A 23,540-nucleotide genomic window follows, 5' to 3' on the forward strand; every position below is an offset into this window, starting at 1 on the left:
AAGAATCAAGAGCAAGATGTGTGATAGGAGCATTTTTATGCGACTTAATTGGCTTGTTCTCATGCATTTATGTTGTTTTTCCTTAGTTAGTTTAGTGTTTAAAGTCATTTTCGTGCAATTTCAGGTTTTAGTGTCAAAGTATGCAAAAAGAAGCAATTTGGAGCATTCTAGAGCATTTTTGGGCCAAGATTGGATAGTGCAAGCATGGAGGCATGAGGATGGACGAATTTGAAGGCTTGAATTCAGTTAGGGAGCTGCAAGGGGGCCTAAAAACCTTATTTCTAGAAGGCTTTATCTATTCACACATGGTGCCTAATTTCTGAATTGGAAGACAAGCCGTCCTAGCTTGTCACTAGCCGCCCTACCTTGTCTCCTAGCCGTCCTAGCTTGTCTCCTAGCCGTCCTAGCTTGTCACTAGCCGTCCTACCTTGTCTCCTAGCCGTCCTAGCTCGTCACTAGCCGTCCTACCTTGTCTCCTAGCCGCCCTAGCTTGTCACTAGCCGTCCTACCTTGTCTCCTAGCCATCCTAGCTTGTCTCCTAGCCGTCCTATCTTGTCTCCTACCTTGTCCAAGCCGTCCTACCTTGTCCAAGCTACACACATATATCCTTTAAGTGTTTCATGTATAGAATTTCTGGTACAAAACCTTTTGGTTTCAACTAAGTTCTAAACCTTTCCTAGCCCTATAAATAAGGCTTTGCAGCAAGGCACTAAGGGGATCACTCATTCACCCAATTTTCGTCCATTCATCTAGCCACACCATTCTACACATCCTAAAATCCTAGAAACACAATTCCACCAAACACTACACCTTGTCGTGCCTATCCTCCATCCAATTCCATAATCCCTGACCCTAAAACACATCCCAACCACCCCATCCACCTTTGTGCCGTAGCAAGGAGAAAGAAGAAAGGACTCTTGGATGCTCAAGCTTCGTCGTTGGTGCATTCTAGGTGTAATTCGTTTTATGATTTCAATGTTTAATTTATTTTCCTTTCATTTTGCTATGAACATGAGTGGCTAAAACCCTATTGGTTAGGGGTGATTTCGAAGCCATAACTATGTGTGCAAGTTGATTTGATAAATTCCAGTTATGAATTCTTGAATCGTGAATGCAATTGGCTTAACTGTGCGAGTAATAACGTATTTGTGTTTGTTAATTAGGGGTCGACACTTAATTGGCTTGCATGAATATGATGCTAGAATATAAGTTTGTTTCACATAATTGTCACACACTTATATTCACAAGTAGTGAAGGTTGCTAGTCACAATCGCGTTAAGTTCAATTCCTAGCATAAGTGTCATGATGTCATAGTCACAAGTGCTTTGTCAATGCTTATAGTTTTCATTGAACGTAATGATCTTTGATTGCATCTTTATTATGATGTCATGTAAGGAACTTTTGAAGAATGCTTTGGGTTGTCGTATGATGTCATCCAATTCAATAACACAAGGAAAACTTGAGAATTAACTAGTGATGTCACGGTTAATTTGGGGCATTGTCATTCATAATTCTATGAAGGAATAACTGGAAATCGAGTCATTTGCATACTTGTCATGTGTGGAGAAAGAACCCCTAACTAGTCCATCATCCATTAAAAACCCCAAAAACGTTTCAAAATCAGTTTTACTTTGCAATCTGTTTTCTCAACTTTAATTTCGTCCAAATCAAATCCCCATTTACTTTGAAGTCTCAATTTAGTTAGAAATTGTTTTGGTTCATGTTTTTAAGTGTTTTGAGTCAAGTTTTCAACCAATTTCGTCCAAATTAGTGTAGGTGCTCAAAACTGCCCAGAAAGTGGTTTTTAGGCAGTTTTGAGTCTTCTAGTTGCTGTTTTGAGTTTTTGTTTTGTTTTAGTGTTTTAACTTTGGTTTTTCATTCTTTGAGTCCAAATTAGTGTTTTTAACTTTGTTTTGGAGTTCTTAGGTCAGTTTTCAAGAGTTTAGCAATCCCTCCTAATCCCCGGTTTTGAACGATCCCTACTTACATACTTTGCTACAATTGTCAGAAGAGGGTTTAATTTGTGTGCTTAATATATTTCGCATCAAATTTTTGGCGCCCTTGCCGGGGATTAGCAACTTTGCTAATCCCTTGGATTGTTTTTGTTTCATTTATTTCACTTTGTTTCTGATTTTGTTTTAGTTTCTGACCTATTTTTGTTTCTTGTTTTTTAGGTACTAGTGCATGACGCGGAGTTCTCAAACTGTGCATGCACATATCTTGGACTTTAACGACGATTTTGAACGTGATTTGAGAAGAAAGAGGAGGCATCCCGAACGTAGTGAACCTAGTTCAAGTTCAGAGGCCGAATCTGAGTTTGAAGAAGTGGAAGAAGAAGTTATGGCAGCAGACAATCGGACCATTAAAGAGCTTTCGGCCTCAGGATTGGCCAATGCCGCACCATTATGCATTCAATACCCTGCGGCTGCCCAAGGCAAGACCGATGAATTCGAGTTGAAGTCAAGCTTGTTGCACCACATTCCTAAATACCATGGGCTTTCCATGGAAGATCCAAACAAGCATCTTAAAGAGTTTGAAGTAGTTTGTTCAAGCATGACTCCCGTCAATGTTGACGGAAGTATTTTGAAGATGAAAGCTTTTCCGTTCTCTTTAATGGATAAAGCTAAGGATTGGTTATACGAGTTGGCTCCTGGCACTGTCACTTCATGGGAGAGTATGAAAAGAGCGTTTTTGGAGAAGTTTTTCCCAACTTCTCGCATCATTCTTCTTCGTAAAAAAATAAGTGGAGTTCAACAAGATGAAGGTGAGTCTTTTCCTGCATACTATGAACGTTTTAAATCACTTGTTGCTTCTTGTCCACAGCATCAGATGAAGGAGGAGCTACTTTTGCAATACTTCTACGAGGGCCTCCTACCATTAGAACGTCAAATGCTCGATGCCTCGGCAGGTGGAGCATTAGTGGACAAAACACCTATGGCTGCCAAGACCTTGATTTCTAATCGAGCGTTGAACGCTCAACAATACGAAGGAGTAGGCCAAAGAGGACCCCCACGGCAACATGTTCATGAGGTAAGTTCTACTTCCGACATTAATTCACAATTGGCTAATCTTACTTCTATTGTGTCTCAGTTGGCCGAGGGCATGAAGATGCAAGGACCAATTGTATGTGGCGTATGTTCTATGCATGGACATGCCTCTGAAAAATGTCCACAGTTGATTGAAAATGGTGGATGGGAAAGCGCCAATGCAATTGGGTTTCAAGGCCAAAACCAACCAAGGAACGATCCTTATTCCAACACATATAATCCCGGTTAGAGAGACCACCCAAATTTCAAATGGAGGGAGCCCCAACAATCTCAAAACCAAGGAGGCTTTAGGCAACAACCCCCTGGGTTCTTTCCCAAAACCTACGGCCCACCCCAAAATCAAGCCCAATCCGGCCCAAGTGCCTCAGGTACGTCTCTTGACAATGATGCACTTCTTAAGATACTAACTAAGTTGTCTAATGGGCAGGACGATCAAGCTAAGGTTATGCAAAACCAAGACAAAAGGGTGGATCAATTGGAGAAACAAATGGGGCAAATTGCCGAGTTTATGGGGCAGTTTCGTGAACAAGGAAAGCTCCCTAGTTCCACCGTTCCAAATCCAAAGGGAGGTTTCGAAAGTGCAAAGGCCATAATCTTGAGAAGTGGAAAAGAGATTGGGGCAGATCCTACACCATCACAATCAGGTCCCAAAGGTGATGAAAACTTGCAAATTGAAGAGGAAGAATCAAGCAAACCCACGGCAAAGGTGGGAGAGTCTTTGCCACAAGTTCCTAGTGCCCCAAAACTGTCTAATTCGGCCAAAAAGGGTAAGAATGTGTCAAATTCGGTTTCTACTAATGCTTTTCCTTCGAATGCTCCTTTTCCTAGTAGGTTTATGCAAACAAGGAAGGAAGAAGCTGAAAAGGACATCCTTGAGACATTTAGGAAAGTTCAAGTGAACATACCCTTGTTGGATGCAATCAAGCAAGTCCCTAGATACGCCAAGTTTTTGAAGGAGTTGTGCACCACTAGGAAGAGGATGTCGACCAAGGAAGTGGTAAAAGTAGGTGAGAATGTGTCCGCCATCTTGCAACGCAAACTACCTCCCAAATGCAAAGATCCGGGTAGTTTCACCATTCCTTGTGTCATAGGTAACACTAGATTTGAATCTGCCATGCTTGACTTAGGTGCCTCTATAAATGTTATGCCATATTCCATATATGCATCTATGAACCTAGGAGCATTGAAAAAGGATGGTGTTATCATACAATTGGCCGATAGATCTAATGCCTATCCAAAGGGAGTTTTGGAAGATGTTTTGGTGCAGGTTAATCATTTGATCTTTCCGGCGGATTTCTATGTCCTTGAGATGGATGAATCGGATCATGCACCCTCGCTGCCCATTCTACTTGGAAGGCCATTCATGAAAACGGCCCGGACTAAGATTGACGTGTTTAATGGAACTTTGTCCATGGAATTTGATGGGGAAGTTGTTAATTTCAATCTTTCCGATTCTATTAAGTATCCTAGTGAAGATCATTCATGTTTCTCTATTGATACTGTTGACTCTTTGGCGCAGGGATACCTTGAAGATTTGAATGATGATATGCTTGAAAAAGTCATTACAAGTGGTGTAGAAGTCAAAACCAAGGGAGCAACATCCATGCAACCCCACGGCACAAATACACTATCCTATGCCGTGCATCCTAGTGAGGATTTTCTTGAAGTAGTTGCTGCCCTTGAGTCATCACCAATACATGATGGTAAGTTTCCTAACAAAGAGTCCATTCCCATTTCGACTAACAAGTTGCTTCCATCCATAATTCAGGCACCTATCCTTGAACTCAAACCTTTGCCAAGCCATTTGAAGTACATTTTCTTGGGAGAAAATGAGACACTGCCTGCCATCATATCATCATCCCTCATGGCACAAGAGGAGGAAAAACTCATGCATGTGTTGAAGGAGTACAAATCTGCCCTAGGATGGACATTGGCCGATATCAAAGGTATAAGCCCCACAACTTGTATGCATCACATATTTCTTGAGGAGGGGACCAAACCAACTAGAGAGGCTCAACGCCGTCTTAACCCTCCAATGATGGAAGTTGTGAAAAAGGAGATAATCAAACTTCTTGATTGTGGAGTCATTTATCCTATCTCCGATAGTCGTTGGGTTTCACCTATCCAATGTGTGCCTAAGAAATCCGGAGTGACGGTTGTGGAGAATGCCGAGAATGAGCTTGTACCCATGAGAATCCAAACCGGTTGGCGAGTATGCATCGATTATAGGAAGATAAATGCCACCACAAGGAAGGACCACTTCCCATTGCCGTTCCTAGATCAAATGTTGGAAAGGTTAGCGGGTCATTCTTTTTATTGCTTTCTTGATGGATATTCAGGTTATAATCAAATTGTCATTGCCCCGGATGATCAAGAAAAGACCACTTTTACTTGTCCCTTTGGAACATTTGCATATCGACGCATGCCATTTGGTTTGTGCAATGCCCCTGCCACGTTTCAAAGGTGTATGGTAAGCATATTTTCTGATTATGTTGAAAGGATTATTGAGATATTCATGGATGACTTTAGTGTTTTTGGTGATTCTTTTGATAAATGCTTGGATAATCTCACTTTAATCTTGAAACGTTGTGTTGAAACAAACCTTGTTTTAAATTGGGAAAAATGCCATTTTATGGTTAAACAAGGTATTGTTTTGGGTCATATAATCTCTGAAAAAGGAATTGAAGTTGATAAGTCTAAAGTAGATCTTGTACGCTACTTACCCTCTCCTACTTCGGTTAGAGAGGTTCGTTCTTTTCTTGGTCATGCAGGATTCTATAGACGATTTATCAAGGACTTTTCCAAGATTGCACAACCCCTATGCCGCCTCCTCCAAAAAGATGTGTCTTTTGAGTTCAACGAGGCATGCGAGAAGTCATTCAAGCATCTCAAAGAGCTCCTAACCACGGCACCCATCATAACTCCCCCGGATTGGTCCATTCCATTTGAATTGATGTGTGATGCCTCGGATTATGCACTTGGGGCTGTTTTGGGTCAAAGGAAAAATAAACAGTCACATGTTATTTATTATGCTTCCCGCACTTTAAATGATGCTCAATTGAATTATTCTACAACCGAAAAAGAACTCTTGGCGGTTGTATTTGCTTTAGATAAGTTTAGATCATATCTTATTGGCACTAAAGTAATTGTTTTCACTGACCATGCAGCCTTGAAGTATCTTTTCACCAAAAAGGAGGCCAAACCAAGGCTCATTCGTTGGATGCTCCTACTTCAAGAGTTCGATATTGAAATTAAGGACAAGAAAGGTTGTGAAAACGTGGTGGCTGACCACTTGAGTAGATTGGTGCGTGAAGAAGAGTCCCTCCCCATTTCTGAGACGTTTCCGGATGAACAACTTCTGTCCATTGAGGTAAGTACCCCTTGGTATGCCGATTTGGTCAATTTCTTGGTGACTAAGCAAGTTCCTAACACCCTAAGCAAGGTCCAACGTGATAAATTGATACATGATGCAAGATTTTATGTGTGGGATGATCCATATCTATGGAAATATTGCCCAGATCAGATTATTAGAAGATGTGTGCCAACTTCTGATTTTAACTCAATTCTAGCATTTTGTCATTCTTATGCATGTGGAGGCCATTTTGGTACCCAAAGGACAGCTCGTAAAGTGTTAGAATCTGGTTTTTATTGGCCTACATTGTTCAAAGATGCTAGAATGTTTTGCTTAACATGTGATAGATGTCAAAGAACAGGTTCTATTGGTGCAAAAGACCAAATGCATCAAACACCCATCTTCAATGTTGAAATCTTTGATGTTTGGGGTATTGATTTCATGGGTCCTTTTCCTTCTTCATTTGGTTTCACTTATATTTTGCTTGCGGTTGATTATGTTTCTAAATGGGTAGAAGCAAAAGCTACCCGTACTAACGATTCTAGAGTGGTTTCAGATTTCATCAAGACTAACATTTTCTCTAGATTTGGGATGCCGCGGGTATTTATAAGTGATGGAGGTTCACATTTTTGCAATAGGACCATTGAGGCACTCTTCAAGAAGTACAATGTCAAGCATAAGGTTTCAACACCTTATCACCCACAAACAAGTGGCCAAGCCGAAGTATCAAATAGAGAGGTCAAGCAAATCTTGGAGAAGACCGTGGGGCCTAACCGGAAGGATTGGAGCATGCGTTTAGACGATGCACTATGGGCATATCGCACTGCCTACAAAACACCCCTAGGGATGTCTCCATTTCGGCTAGTTTATGGAAAACCTTGTCACTTACCCGTGGAGCTAGAGCATAAGGCACATTGGGCCATCAAAACGTTCAATTTGGACTTAGATGCTGCTGGAATGCATCGGAAGCTCCAATTGAATGAGCTTGAGGAACTAAGGAATGAAGCCTACGAGAATGCCCGCATTTACAAGGAAAAGACGAAGGCGTTTCATGACAAGATGATTAGGGGCAAAACCTTCACAATTGGGCAGAAAGTTTTACTTTTTAATTCTCGTTTACGTTTATTTCCCGGAAAGTTACGTTCTAAATGGATTGGACCTTTTGTTGTTACTAATGTTTTTCCACATGGTGCAGTTCAAGTCCAAAGCTTAAGGAATGGGGTGGAATTCAAGGTCAACGGACATAGATTGAAGCCATACTATGAGAATGCCGTGGGGCAGGTTGTGGAGGAGATCTCACTCCATGCCGTGGGCACCAATGGTGCCTGAACGTGTTCTTCGTCCGGCTGCAAGACGTTAAAGAAAGCGCTACTTGGGAGGCAACCCATGCCATTCAACAAAGGAAGACCTAGAAAGCACTCCAATTCCAGATTTGCGTTCCTAAACCCTTCTCTTTGTTGATTCTTTCTAATCTGCCTATTTAGTTGTTTTACTTGCTGTTTGTGTGTTTCTTTGTGTGATTCTATGCTTAAAACATTGAGGACAATGTTTGATTTAAGTGTGGGGGGGTAACTAAGTGTTTTTCATGCAAATTCGTGGGATTTTATCACCCATTATTTCAAAACTTGTTCCTTGCTGTTTTTAAGTGTTTTTAAGCAGTTTTGGTGTGTTTTAGTATGTTTTGAAGTAAAAATCCGAAAATCAAAGAAAAATTTGAAAAATTTGTTTTAAAAAAAACCCAAAAAAGAGTTGTTTTTGTGTGTTTGTTTGTGTCTTAGGGTACCTTCCAACACAATGATGAGGATTTGGTTTTTAAATACATGGCTGTTAAAGAGAGTGATTAACATGGATGAAAGTTTGATTTACTCTATGTTTATGCTTGGTTGTGGTTATAACTTATGAATTCACATGCAATCATAAAAGAAAAAAATCAGTTTTTGTAACATGCTTGAAGGAAGGAACTCAAATTGACGCTACAACCTTGTGAGACTTGAGCCTAAACGTTTATTTGGAGAGTTAAAGTCTGTGCATTCTTTGTTTTCTAAAATCGTTGCATGATCTCATTATTCTTTGCTTGGTTGCTACTTAGAAGGCGTTTCATCATTTAGTTCCAAACACTAGAAGTCATGCCCATTTCATTCAAAGCATGGTATTGATTAGCATAACACATATTCAAGATGAAGTTGCGTAGTGACCACCACTTTAGCCAAAAAGCCATGTGCCCTACTCCATTATATGTTTAGGTGTTAACCCCATTGAGCCTTGTTTAGCCTTTTCTTTGTTAACCCACATTACCCTCACCTAGCCTAGATTAGGACTATCCATACCCTCGTTCTTAAAGTATAGTAAGCATGATTCAAATAGAATTCCTTTATGGCAGAAACCAAGTGTGGGGGAAGTTTTTATTTTGAGAATTATGTGCCATAAGCACGGGTAGAAAGAAAAGAAAAGAAAAATTCGTAAAAAAGAAAAAAAAAATGAAAAAAAAAAAAAAAAAAAGTATGAAAAGAGTTGAACAACATGAGAAAAAGAGTTCCAAGGTGTTGTTTGTTGAAGAAAGGGTCCAAAAAGTTGAATTCGGCCCCAAGAAGTTGTTTAAAGTCTTCCCCTTGTGTTTTTAAGTTAATTTCTGCAAACTAAGTGAATTCTAAGTCTTAATTTCATTACTTTGCTTACTAATGCTTGAAGAACGTTTGTTTTCCCTATCCTTTCTTTGTTAACCAATACCCCAAGCCCCGTTGCAACCCTTAAACTTCTATCTTGAGTGTTATGTGTTTCAATTTGTTGAGTTTGAATTTGGTATGAGCATATGGTGTCACTGGTTCTCGCATCTAAGTAGTAGCATTCCATTCATGAGATCATATCTAAACATGCCTATTAACTCCGGAAATTGCGTTCTTTGTGATACATATATGTGAGCATTCGTTTTTATATCTACATCAATTCTCTCACATATAACTAGTATAGGGTGTGTAGTTAGAAAATCTGAGTGAAAATAGAGTGCAAATCTATTAAGGATTGAGGGAATTCTCTAAGGCATGTTACTACATTCAAAACATTGTTTTAATTGGTTAATTGTGAACTAGTAAGTAGTGACTATGATTAAGAATGTGCTTAAATGTTAAATTGACTCAAATCTGTGGGAATGATAATCTATAACATGTCATGTGCATTGGAAATCCCTGAGGCAAACGTTGGAAGGTTTAGATTATGTTTGTTTGTTTTGTCTTGTTTTATTTCTTTGTTTTGCTCGAGGACTAGCAAAAGCTAAGTGTGGGGGAATTTGATAGGAGCATTTTTATGCGACTTAATTGGCTTGTTCTCATGCATTTATGTTGTTTTTCCTTAGTTAGTTTAGTGTTTAAAGTCATTTTCGTGCAATTTCAGGTTTTAGTGTCAAAGTATGCAAAAAGAAGCAATTTGGAGCATTCTAGAGCATTTTTGGGCCAAGATTGGATAGTGCAAGCATGGAGGCATGAGGATGGACGAATTTGAAGGCTTGAATTCAGTTAGGGAGCTGCAAGGGGGCCTAAAAACCTTATTTCTAGAAGGCTTTATCTATTCACACATGGTGCCTAATTTCTGAATTGGAAGACAAGCCGTCCTAGCTTGTCACTAGCCGCCCTACCTTGTCTCCTAGCCGTCCTAGCTTGTCTCCTAGCCGTCCTAGCTTGTCACTAGCCGTCCTACCTCGTCACTAGCCGTCCTACCTTGTCTCCTAGCCGCCCTAGCTTGTCACTAGCCGTCCTACCTTGTCTCCTAGCCATCCTAGCTTGTCTCCTAGCCGTCCTATCTTGTCTCCTACCTTGTCCAAGCCGTCCTACCTTGTCCAAGCTACACACATATATCCTTTAAGTGTTTCATGTATAGAATTTCTGGTACAAAACCTTTTGGTTTCAACTAAGTTCTAAACCTTTCCTAGCCCTATAAATAAGGCTTTGCAGCAAGGCACTAAGGGGATCACTCATTCACCCAATTTTCGTCCATTCGTCTAGCCACACCATTCTACACATCCTAAAATCCTAGAAACACAATTCCACCAAACACTACACCTTGTCGTGCCTATCCTCCATCCAATTCCATAATCCCTGACCCTAAAACACATCCCAACCACCCCATCCACCTTTGTGCCGTAGCAAGGAGAAAGAAGGAAGGACTCTTGGATGCTCAAGCTTCGTCGTTGGTGCATTCTAGGTGTAATTCGTTTTATGATTTCAATGTTTAATTTATTTTCCTTTCATTTTGCTATGAACATGAGTGGCTAAAACCCTATTGGTTAGGGGTGATTTCGAAGCCATAACTATGTGTGCAAGTTGATTTGATAAATTCCAGTTATGAATTCTTGAATCGTGAATGCAATTGGCTTAACTGTGCGAGTAATAACGTATTTGTGTTTGTTAATTAGGGGTCGACACTTAATTGGCTTGCATGAATATGATGCTAGAATATAAGTTTGTTTCACATAATTGTCACACACTTATATTCACAAGTAGTGAAGGTTGCTAGTCACAATCGCGTTAAGTTCAATTCCTAGCATAAGTGTCATGATGTCATAGTCACAAGTGCTTTGTCAATGCTTATAGTTTTCATTGAACGTAATGATCTTTGATTGCATCTTTATTATGATGTCATGTAAGGAACTTTTGAAGAATGCTTTGGGTTGTCGTATGATGTCATCCAATTCAATAACACAAGGAAAACTTGAGAATTAACTAGTGATGTCACGGTTAATTTGGGGCATTGTCATTCATAATTCTATGAAGGAATAACTGGAAATCGAGTCATTTGCATACTTGTCATGTGTGGAGAAAGAACCCCTAACTAGTCCATCATCCATTAAAAACCCCAAAAACGTTTCAAAATCAGTTTTACTTTGCAATCTGTTTTCTCAACTTTAATTTCGTCCAAATCAAATCCCCATTTACTTTGAAGTCTCAATTTAGTTAGAAATTGTTTTGGTTCATGTTTTTAAGTGTTTTGAGTCAAGTTTTCAACCAATTTCGTCCAAATTAGTGTAGGTGCTCAAAACTGCCCAGAAAGTGGTTTTTAGGCAGTTTTGAGTCTTCTAGTTGCTGTTTTGAGTTTTTGTTTTGTTTTAGTGTTTTAACTTTGGTTTTTCATTCTTTGAGTCCAAATTAGTGTTTTTAACTTTGTTTTGGAGTTCTTAGGTCAGTTTTCAAGAGTTTAGCAATCCCTCCTAATCCCCGGTTTTGAACGATCCCTACTTACATACTTTGCTACAATTGTCAGAAGAGGGTTTAATTTGTGTGCTTAATATATTTCGCATCAATGTGACGGGGGAATATCAAGAATTCGTCAAAGAGGACATATTTGAAACCACAAAACCCAAAGAAGTTGAATTTGACGACATTGGACAAGTCATAACCATCACATGCAATCTGGCCAAGTCCAATATCCCTGAAACTTTCAAGGGAGTGGTGTTTGTCATTGAGTTCTTGTCGGAGCACACAGGTAAGCCGCCTCCCCGAATTTCAATTTTGTTTTATACTGATATGCTGTTAATGATCCAGGCACCCACTTTAGAATTTAAACCATTACCGGATCATCTCAAGTATCACCCCCCATTCAAAGATAAATTCCATGCCGTGGGTTCCAATTGAGCCTAAGAAGGCTTCGTCCGGCTGCAAGACGTAAAAGAAAGCGCTACTTGGGAGGCAACCCAATGCACTGAATAAAACAAAGCTTGTTCATTAATTTTCGAGAAATTACAAATGTATCTAACAAAGAAAGAGAAAGGTGGAGCCTTCACAAGGGTTGTGTACGTGAGGCCCCACTACGTGGCAACACTCTCGGAGCAGGAGGCATCGGAGCAGGAGGCATCGGAGCAGAAGGTATCGGAGCAAGAGGCATAGGAGCGGGAGGCACCGAAGATAGATCATTCAAGGCCCCAATCCTTGGTGGAACGCTGGATGACCCAGGGAAAAGGTGCCTCTGGAAGAAAGCCGCAAGCCTTTGACGGTCATCAAGCTCATCAAGCTTCCTCTTCATGCCTGTCGAATAATTGTTGGCAAGCACGTGCAAACTTCGGTTCTCGTACTTAAGCTGTTTGATCTCCTGCTTAAGACTCTCCACCTCCACCATCAAGGATTCAACCTGACGGGAGCGAGCAAGTAGGCGTTGGCCCATGTTGGACACAGAGCCAGCGCACTGAACACTGAGAGCCAGGGACTCTTGAACGGCCAACTCATCGGACCGTCCTGAAAGCAGCTGACTATCTTTGGGAGTGAGGAGGTTCCGAGCTACTATCGTAGCCGTTGTTGCATCCGTCATCACAGAGTCTGTTGATGTATATTTCCTTCCTAATGCTAGAATATATTTAGTATAATGGCACAAGTAAGGGTGTCGAATCCACAGGGACTAATTGGACCTATGTAATTACTTGTTTTGCTAAAACTCTAAGAAATGAATCAAACTAATCAAAATAGGCATGTTAAGAAACTAGGCATGTTAAGTATTGAATCAAACTAGTCTAAATAGGCAGATTTGAATCAATCTAATCACACTATGCAGATTTGTGGTTGTAACTTGAAAACATACAAAAATGAAGTAAACACAAATCAATGAATCAACAACCAATATAATGGGATAGTATCAATGGAAATGAAGCTAGGGATTCGATTTCACCATTGCTCAACTAAGTCCATGTTTGTTAAGTTAGTTTATACTCATTCATCTACCTATTTCTTGAGTTTGTTTCACTTGGATATGATCAACCATATGATGTGTGGATTTGATCAAATGTCTCTAATCTTGAACCTAATTGTGATGTGCAACTTTGGTTCATAATCTAGAGTATGTAATTCACAAGAAACATTTACTAAACCAAAGGGAACACTTGGCAGGATGTTTGCCAAGCTTTCCCTTCATTCATTCACAAATCCACCAATATTAGACATGATGTATGCTTTAATCTTGGCTAAATAACTTGTGGTTAACTCAAATGGAGATCAAGCATACAAATCAACTCACAAATTCACAATTATAACAGAGAATGAAGCAAGAACTAGATAGACAAAATGAGCATTCTAACTTAATTACATGGCAAACTTTGCAAGGTTACATCGAATCCCTAAGGATAGATTAGTTACAATTCATGTTTACAACAGATTTGACATAAAAATATAAAACATGAATGAACATAGAATTGATAAGAATGAACCCTTGAAGCAAAACTGATGGTGAAGTCCTTGAAGAGTCCTTGGTGTTGCTTCTCCAAATGTGGTGCGGATGAAGTAGATTGGTTTGGTTTGGATGGTTTCTGCCCTTAGGACAGAAATGGACAAAGAATGGAGTGAAATGGGATAGGTTTTAGAGTGTATAATGGACTGAAAATGAAGAAGGAATTTTCAGACTGAAATGAATCTTAGAAGTTGCGGACCCCTTGTTGTATCAAGTTAGACTTGTTTTATGGCCAAGGATCTCTCCCCCAACATTCAGATTGGATCTAACATTTGTTTAACTCCAATGGCAGAGAATAAATCAGATGGAATGATGGGTTTCTGATGTAATGGGCGCATGGCATGGACAAGGTCTGCAAAATGTATTAATGTATTCAAGAAACACATGCTCTTGCTGCCACAAGTGAGTGGAACCTGCAAAGGTAACCTAGACCACCAGAAAATGTTTATACAAATATGGAAATGGGAAGAGAACACACGGTTTGAACAAGGAGATGGGATTTTCTGGAATAATGGTTGAATAACAAAAGGGAAGTGTGAAAACATGTGGATTTCTGAAATGATGGCTGCAAGGAGTGTGGTTTCTTTAATCAAAATGCATGTGAATGATGTTTTGGTGTTAGAGAAATGCAAAATCTGACTTGGACCACATGGGAGTGCACGGCATGGAGTGATTGTGATCATGGTAAAAATGTGGCTGATTAGATTAAGTAAAGGAAGTGGATGGTTTTGGCGCACAAGGGGGATGGACATGGATGTGTGGAATCTGATTTGGTGCTAGAAATTCATAACATGAAGGGATGATATGGGAACACACGGCCAAGGTTTTGAGCATGCATGTGAATGCATGTTATGGTGTTGGAAGCACATGGCTGACTTCAATGTTTTTGCCTTGTTTAAAATCACCCAATAAGGCCGAATTTCATCTCTTAACACTTCACATCTTTTCTGGAATGTTTTTACTTCATTTGCCTTCCCATTGATCCAAAATCACCCTTGGCTGCACACTAACACCAAATAACGTAAAATGCAACTAGTTTAATCCAAAACAATCACAAAGACGCCAAATAAGGAAGATATAAGTGCATGCAAAATGTGACTTATCAAATACCCCCAAACCTGGTTTTTGCTGGTCCTCGAGCAAACTTAAAACTAAAACACACAAAACACAAACATATAACTAAACCACTTTCGCTGGCTAAACGATTGCACTGAGCATGTGCAACAAGCCTTTGAACCCCTAGGTATCCCTAGTTGGAGGAGTTGTGTCTCCTGAGGGCTTACAGTGATGACACCCACAAACATCTACAAACACTGCAAACAAATTGGTTAATACATGCTTTAAACAAACTAATAAGAACCAACGAAGGTTTTGTCATTTATTCAACTCAAAAGTTTGCCACTTCAAAGAATCGTATCAATTGTAACGTATAAAGATATTTCTCAATGTCTTACAACTTCAAGGTCACCATACCCAAATGCTTAAGATAGAATTCGCCTCAACTCTACTCCTCACAGTTTCCACTCAAATTTTCACTCAGATCTTAAGGTTTAGTCTCTCAACAACATATATGAGTGAAATTATGTAAAGGAAATCAAAGTTCTCACATATGAAATCTGAAATGGAAGCACAGTTTCTGAGTAGATCTCATGAAATGAATCAAATACTAAAAACATAGATAACACACACACTTACCATCACCCATGAATACATCCTCAATGATCAGCTAGGTCTTTCTCAAGGTTGTAATGCAAGGCTTAGGGTACAGGTTATGAAAGACTTGATATGAAATGCTAGAGTTTGGGGCATACCAAAGTGTCTTTGAGGCTTTTCACTGGCATTTGTCTTCTTTTGTTTTTGACGTCCAGGCCCTATGCTTTATAATGAGGCGATTTGGAATTTGTATCCACTTTGATCCTCTTTTTTTTCTTTTTTTTTTTTCTCTTGTTTTTTTTAGAAACATTTTCAACAAAGGTGCCCTCGGTACACGCCACAATCTTGCTTTATAACTCAATCTGCCCTTAGTCTTTATCACATTGGTATTCCCCAAACTATAAGGTATGGCTTATAATGGGCTAGAATGGGTAGATTATGGTGTGGGTGATGAAAGAATTAGGCTAAAGTGTTTGGCTGCAACAAGGGTGAATGGAGCACACAAATGGGTAGGATTTAAGCCTTTTAGTAGTTAAACATGCATAGCCTAACCTCATCTCATTGAGTTCATTCACGAATGATACTAAACACATGGTATCTGCAAAGGAAAATGATTCTTAGTATCCGAACAAAATAGGAGTAATGAGATCATTTAAAGTGAAATTGAAAGAAAAAGATAGGAGTAGAAACAATTTAAACCCTCTCAAAGAAGCAATTAGGCTCAAAATGACTCACTAGGGTAGTCTCCACTATTCTTCTTTCAGAATTTAAGTATGGTACCTCTATCATCATAATTCCAAGAGTTATAGCTTTATACATGACAACAAGATGCAACACTTTTTCATAGCCACCCAATCGTTTATTTTCAAACATAACCCTCATATACATTCATATTAGCAAGCAAAAACACACTTAACCCAAACAAAACACAAAAACAAACAAAACACAAACCTTCCATCCCACACCCCCAAACCTAATCTAAACATTGTTCTCGATGTTTAAACTTTGTATGCAATGCAAGTAGGCAAAGAATATGGAATGGAAATAAAGGAAAGAACACAAACCACACTAGGTTGCCTCCTAGCAAGCGCTTTATTTAATGTCTAGGCAAGACATGGTAGCTTGTTCATGGTGTTGTAAACTCGAGAAAATCTACAACTTGATACACTGGCTCCTCTTCTATTTTCTCCAAATATGGTTTCAATCGCTGCCCATTGACTTTAAAAGAAGTGCCATTCTTCATGTTCTCTATCTCCACCGCTCCGTGGGGAAATGTTTGTAACACTTTGAATGGTCCCACCCACCTAGACTTCAGTTTCCCTGGAAAAAGTCTCAAACGTGAGTCATACAACAGTACTTTCATACCTTGGTGAAACTCCTTCCTTAGGATGGCTTTGTCATGATAGAGCTTAGTCCGTTCCTTGTAGATTTTGGCATTCTCATATGCCTCATTTCTAAGCTCTTCCAACTCATTAAGTTGGAGCTTCCTTGCTATTCCAGCATCCTTGTAATCAAAATTGAACTTCTTGATGGCCCAGTATGCACGGTGTTCAAGCTCCATTGGCAAATGGCAAGCTTTCCCAAACACAAGGCGATAAGGACTCATGCCAATGGGGGTCTTGTATGCTGTTCTATATGCCCATAGTGCATCATTCAACCTTAGTGACCAATCCTTTCTTGTAGGACTCACCGTCTTCATCAAGATGTTCTTGATCTCCCTGTTGCTAATCTCCACTTGTCCTGAGGTTTGAGGATGGTATGGGGTTGCCACTTTGTGGTTGATGTTGTACTTCTTCATCAATGATTCAAAAGGTTTGTTGCAGAAATGGCTACCACCATCACTAATAATAGCTCTTGGAGTTCCAAACCTACAAAAAATCACATCTTTAAGAAAATTCAACACAACCTTATGATCATTAGTTCTTGTAGCAATGGCTTCAACCCATTTGGATACGTAATCCACTGCCACTAATATGTATAAATAGCCAAAAGAGGATGGAAATGGTCCCATGAAGTCAATTCCCCAAACATCAAAGAGCTCCACCACCAAAATGTTGTTCAATGGCATTTCATTTCTTCGGCTAATGTTCCCCATTTTCTGGCACCTGTCACACTTAGAACAAAAATCAAAAGCATCCTTGAACAACGTAGGCCAAAAGAAACCAGATTGTAAAACTTTTAAAGATGTCTTTTTGGCACCAAAATGTCCTCCACATGCTAAAGTATGGCTAAATGTTAGGATGCTCTGTTGCTCACTCTCTGGGACACATCTCCTAATGATTTGATCAGGGCAATATTTAAACAAATATGGTTCGTCCCAAACGTAGTGTTTTACCATGGCAAGGAACTTCTTTCTTTCCTGAAAAGAAATGTCATCTCTCATTATACCACACGCAAGATAATTAACAAAATCCGCATACCATGGTTCTTGTTCTTGAATAACCAGGAGCTGTTCATCTGGAAATGATTCATTTAGAGGCAAAGGTTGCCCAACTCCATGGTTTTCATTAAGCCTGGACAAATGGTCGGCCACCACATTATCACTGCCCTTCTTATCTCGTATTTCCAAGTCAAACTCTTGTAGTAAGAGTATCCATCTAATCAAGCGTGGTTTAGCATCTTTCTTTGTCATCAAGTACCTAAGGGCTGCATGATCAGAAAACACAATAACTTTAGATCCCACAAGATATGACCTAAACTTTTCTAATGCAAAAACAATAGCAAGCAACTCCTTTTCAGTTGTGGAATAGTTGAGTTGAGCATCGTGCAGAGTCCGGCTTGCATAATAGATCACATGTGGAAGTTTGTTCACCCTTTGCCCTAAAACTGCACCAACAGCATAGTCAGATGCATCACACATTAATTCAAAAGGTAACGACCAATCTGGTGCCATAATAATAGGGGCCGAGGTTAGTTCACTTTTCAAAGTATTGAATGCATCCATACAAGCCTTATCAAAATGAAATACAACATCTTTAGCTAACAGATTGCATAATGGACGAGTGATCATTGAAAAGTTCTTAATGAAACGACGATAAAAACCCGCATGACCCAAAAAACTTCTTACTCCCTTCACAGTGGTGGGGGCTACCATATTGGTGATGACGTCAATTTTGGCTTTGTCTACCTCCATTCCTTTGCTAGAGATTACATGTCCCAACACAATTCCTTGTTTCACCATGAATTGGCACTTTTCCCAATTGAGAACCAAATTTGTTTCCTGACATCTTTGAAGCACTAACGATAGATGGTTAAGACATTCATCAAAAGAGGATCCAAACACTGAGAAGTCATCCATAAATACCTCAATGAACCTTTCTACCATGTCAGAAAAGATGGCCAACATGCATCTTTGGAATGTTGCTGGAGCATTGCAAAGTCCAAACGGCATTCTCCTATATGCAAATGTGCCAAAGGGGCACGTAAAGGTTGTTTTCTCTTGATCCTCCGGAGCGATTGCAATTTGATTGTAACCTGAGTAACCATCCAGAAAACAATAATGTGAGTAACCTGCCAATCTCTCAAGCATTTGATCTATGAAAGGCATAGGAAAATAATCTTTTCTAATGCTAGAATTCAACTTCCTGTAATCGGTGCAAACACGCCAACTAGCAGTGGGCTTTGTGGGCACAAGTTCATTGTTTTCATTCTTCATCACTGTGATTCCCACCTTCTTAGGCACCACTTGAATGGCACTCACCCATTTGCTATCAGAAATGGGATATATGATCCCCACATCCAACAATTTCAACACCTCATTCCTAACAACCTCCTTCATGTGTGGATTGAGCCTTCTTTGTGGTTCACGGGTTGACTTTGCCCCTTCCTCCAAAAGAATCCTATGCATGCACATGGTAGGGCTTATTCCCTTGATATCTGCAATAGACCAACCAAACACTGATTTGAACTCTTTTAACACCCTAATTAGTTTATCTTCTTCAATTGAGGTGAGATCAGAAGCTATGATAACTGGAAGAGTTTCAAATTCAGCTAGATATGCATATTTTAGATGTGGTGGAAGTGGTTTAAGTTCAAGTTTTGGTGCCTTAACAGTGGAAGGAATTAAATGTGACATTGATGATTCTAAAGGCTCGACAATAGGTGAAACATTCAAAGGATACAATGCTAATGCTTCCAAGGCAGCTACTTCTTCCATGAGTGCATCTTCTTCATCAAACTCATCTTGAGGTTGACTCAAAACAGTTTGTAATGGTTCATTCGATTGTGCCTGCAAGAACTTAGAGAATACAAGTGAATCAAGCACATCAATGGCATAACAATCAAAAGATGAAGAAGGATGCGAAAGAGATTCAAACACTTTGAATTGAACTGTCTCTCCTAACACTGTCATAGTGAGGAGTCCATTTTGCACATCAATGATGGTCTTGGCCGTGGCCATGAAAGGTCTCCCAAGCAATATAGGCAACTCACGATCATGTATAGGGGCTTCTTCCATGTCCAACACTACAAAATCTGCAGGCAAGATTAGTTTATCAACTTGAACTAGAATATCTTCTACTATACCTCTTGGATATTTTACGGATCTGTCTGCAAGTTGCAATGAAATGGTGGTGGCTTTCAAATCCCCCAAACCTAGTTGAAGGTACACTGAGTAAGGCATTAAGTTGATGCTAGCACCCAAATCAAGCATTGCCTTCTCTACTTTCTTGTCCCCTATGGTGATGTTGATAGAGAAACTTCCTGGGTCCTTGAGTTTTGGTGGAAGTTTTCTTTGCAACACTGCACTCACATTCTCAGACACCACTACCTTCTCATGTGGGCCATACTTCCTTTTGTAACTGTTCAACTCCTTGAAGAACTTCCCATATGCTGGCATGTTCCTGATGACATCAAGCAAAGGTAAGTTAACATTCACTTTGCTTAGTATATCAAAAATTTCTTTGAATGACTTATCCTGCTTGCTCTTGGCAAGTCTTCCAGGGAATGGTATTGGTGGAGTGTATGGTTTCTCAGCCTTGTGAAGATTTGGTGCTTCAAGTGAGGAAGTAGCATGGCTTGGTTCCTCGTTTGGTTTCTCATTTTCTCTTTGAGTAACACCTGCATTCACGTGATCATATTCATCAGTAACTTCATCTCCAACTCTATTATCAATAACCTTACCACTTCTAAGTGTAGTGATTGCTTTGGCTTGCTCTTGGTTCCTTTGGAGTATCACTGGTTGGCTTGGAAACTTTCCAACTTCTCTTTGGTTCAAGGCATCTGCAATCTGCCCCAATTGTGTCTCCATTTTGGTTAGGGCTGCTGAATGTTGTTGGAGAGTGCTATTTGTGGACTGTTGGAATTGCAAAGTGTTTTGGGCTAACAATTTAACTGTGTCCTCAAGGGTAGGGGCAGGTTTTGGTTGGAAATTTTGGAATTGATTGTTGTTCTTCCATGAAAGATTGGGATGATCTCTCCAACTCGGGTTATAGGTATTTGAATACACATCATTCCTTGGCCTTTGGTTGTAAGAGTTCATGAGGTTCACTTGTTCTTGAACATACTCGGGGTAAGCTTCCCTAGATGGACATTGGTGAGTAGGATGGCTTGGTATGTTGCAAATGGCACACACTTCATTAGTTTTTGGCACCATATTGAGCACGGATTCAAGCTTCCTTTCTAGGTTAGCTACCTGCAACAAAAGCTCATGGTTAGAACTTGTTTCATAAACTCCAACTTTCTTACCCCTCAAGTCTTTGTGTTGAGCATTAGACCCCAACATCTCATAAATGTTATACGACTCTTGAGCATTCTTTTTCTTCAATGCTCCACCTGCTGCATTATCAACAGTTGATTGACAATTTTGGGTTAGTCCATCATAAAAAATTTGCATTTGTAAGTGAAAAGGTAACCCATGGTGTGGACATTGTATCAAGAGGCCCTTAAAACGCTCCCAACACTCATTGAATGGTTCTCCATCATCTTGCTTGAAGTTGAAGATTTGTCCCCTTAATGTGGCTGTCTTTTGAGTGGAAAAGAACTTCTCCAAGAACTTCTTAGCCACGGCATCCCATGTAGTGAGGGATCCTGGTGTTAGAGTCATCAACCAACTCTTGGCCTTATCTTTCAAGGTGTAAGGAAACACCCTCATCCTCAAATTTGCTTCACTAACTCCCTGCAAAGGTAAACCACTCACAACATTGTAAAACTCTTTAATATGAGCTAAAGGGTCTTCATTAGGTAAACCATAAAATGAGGGAAACATATGAAAATGTGAAGATTTGAGATCATAGTTTCTAGCTTCTGTGGGCAGCAAGATGCATGAAGGTGAATTTGGTATGATTGGTTGAGCAAAGTCCTCCAAAGCTCTAAGTTCATCTTGGTTGCCCGCCATCTCTTCCTCTCTTTCCCAATCAATTTGCTCAGATCCTTTACTTGTTGAACTAGGTGAATTCCTTTCCTCTTCCTCAAGGATAAAGGATGAACTTGCTGGCACAAAGTTGTCCAATGTGTGGCCCTTTAACCTTTCAATTCTTTGGCCTAACTCAACAAGTTTATTTGACATATACTACCTGAAACAAAGTAACACAAGTGTGAATGAAAGTCAAGAAGCAAACAACAATGAAATGAACAAGAATAAACTTAAAAACGTTTGAAAAGACTCAAGGGACTCCAAACAAGCTAAAACTCTCAAAACTGCCTAAAAACACAAACTAGGCAGTTTTGACACTAAACACTTGGAAACTGACTTAATAACTCAAAAACAAAGTTTAAAACACTAAATTTGGCTCAAAGAATGCGAAACTAAACGCTTAGAACCCTTAAACAAACCTAAAACACAAAACAGCAACTAGAAGACTCAAAACTGCCTAAAAAACACTTTCTGGGCAGTTTTGAGCACCTACACTAATTTAGACGAAATTGGATGGAAACTTGAATCAAAACACTTAAAAACACATATCAAAACACTTTCTAACTAATTTGGACAAAACAAAGACTCAAAGGACTCAAAATAAGTTCAAAAGACTCAAAACTGCCTAAAAACACTAACTAGGCAGTTTCTGACCTTAAACCCAATTTTGGACGAAAATTAGGTTTGGACTTGACTCAAAATGCTTTAAAACACCAAATAAGACAGATTCTAAGCCTAAGACTTAACAAAATATGGAGGGCTTTGTATTTGGACGAAATGCAATTAAATGGACAGATTATAAAGAAAACAGATTTTCAAGCAAGTTGATGTAAACCAATGGATAATAGAATGGCTAAGGGATTCTTTTCCACACATGAAATGTATGCAACTTAAATCAACTTCCAGTTGTCAAAAACAAAACAATAAAAACACTCAAACAAGCTAAAACTCTCAAAACAGCCCCAAAACACTCAAAACTGCCTTAAAATCACTTTCTGGGCAGTTTTGAGCACTTTGGTAACTTTGGACGAAATTGAGTAATAGAATGAATCAAAATGCTTAAAAACACAAACTAAGATACTTTCTAACTAAAACACTCAACTTCCAGTTATCAAATTGACAAGTTATGAACCTTGACACTAATTAAAATAGCAAACAAGCAAACAAGCAATTACAAGGGACTGAAATCAGTCCCCGGCAACGGCGCCATTTTTGTTGATGTATATTTCCTTCCTAATGCTAGAATATATTTAGTATAATGGCACAAGTAAGGGTGTCGAATCCACAGGGACTAATTGGACCTATGTAATTACTTGTTTTGCTAAAACTCTAAGAAATGAATCAAACTAATCAAAATAGGCATGTTAAGAAACTAGGCATGTTAAGTATTGAATCAAACTAGTCTAAATAGGCAGATTTGAATCAATCTAATCACACTATGCAGATTTGTGGTTGTAACTTGAAAACATACGAAAATGAAGTAAACACAAATCAATGAATCAACAACCAATATAATGGGATAGTATCAATGGAAATGAAGCTAGGGATTCGATTTCACCATTGCTCAACTAAGTCCATGTTTGTTAAGTTAGTTTATACTCATTCATCTACCTATTTCTTGAGTTTGTTTCACTTGGATATGATCAACCATATGATGTGTGGATTTGATCAAATGTCTCTAATCTTGAACCTAATTGTGATGTGCAACTTTGGTTCATAATCTAGAGTATGTAATTCACAAGAAACATTTACTAAACCAAAGGGAACACTTGGCAGGATGTTTGCCAAGCTTTCCCTTCATTCATTCACAAATCCACCAATATTAGACATGATGTATGCTTTAATCTTGGCTAAATAACTTGTGGTTAACTCAAATGGAGATCAAGCATACAAATCAACTCACAAATTCACAATTATAACAGAGAATGAAGCAAGA

The 23,540-nt window shown here is 39.3% G+C and overlaps 1 pseudogene; it reads left to right on the forward strand.

Annotated features, from left to right (window-relative positions):
- The first annotated feature begins 21,101 nt into the window (after positions 1–21,101).
- On the forward strand, positions 21,102–21,212 carry LOC125473455 (annotated as a pseudogene).
- The last annotated feature ends 2,328 nt before the right edge of the window (positions 21,213–23,540 follow it).

Source organism: the organism of the source record quoted next, unplaced genomic scaffold (genome assembly GCF_019419815.1).
Source record: "Pyrus x bretschneideri cultivar Hongxiangsu unplaced genomic scaffold, Pyrus_bretschneideri_v1 Contig88, whole genome shotgun sequence".
NCBI lineage: Eukaryota > Viridiplantae > Streptophyta > Magnoliopsida > Rosales > Rosaceae > Pyrus > Pyrus x bretschneideri.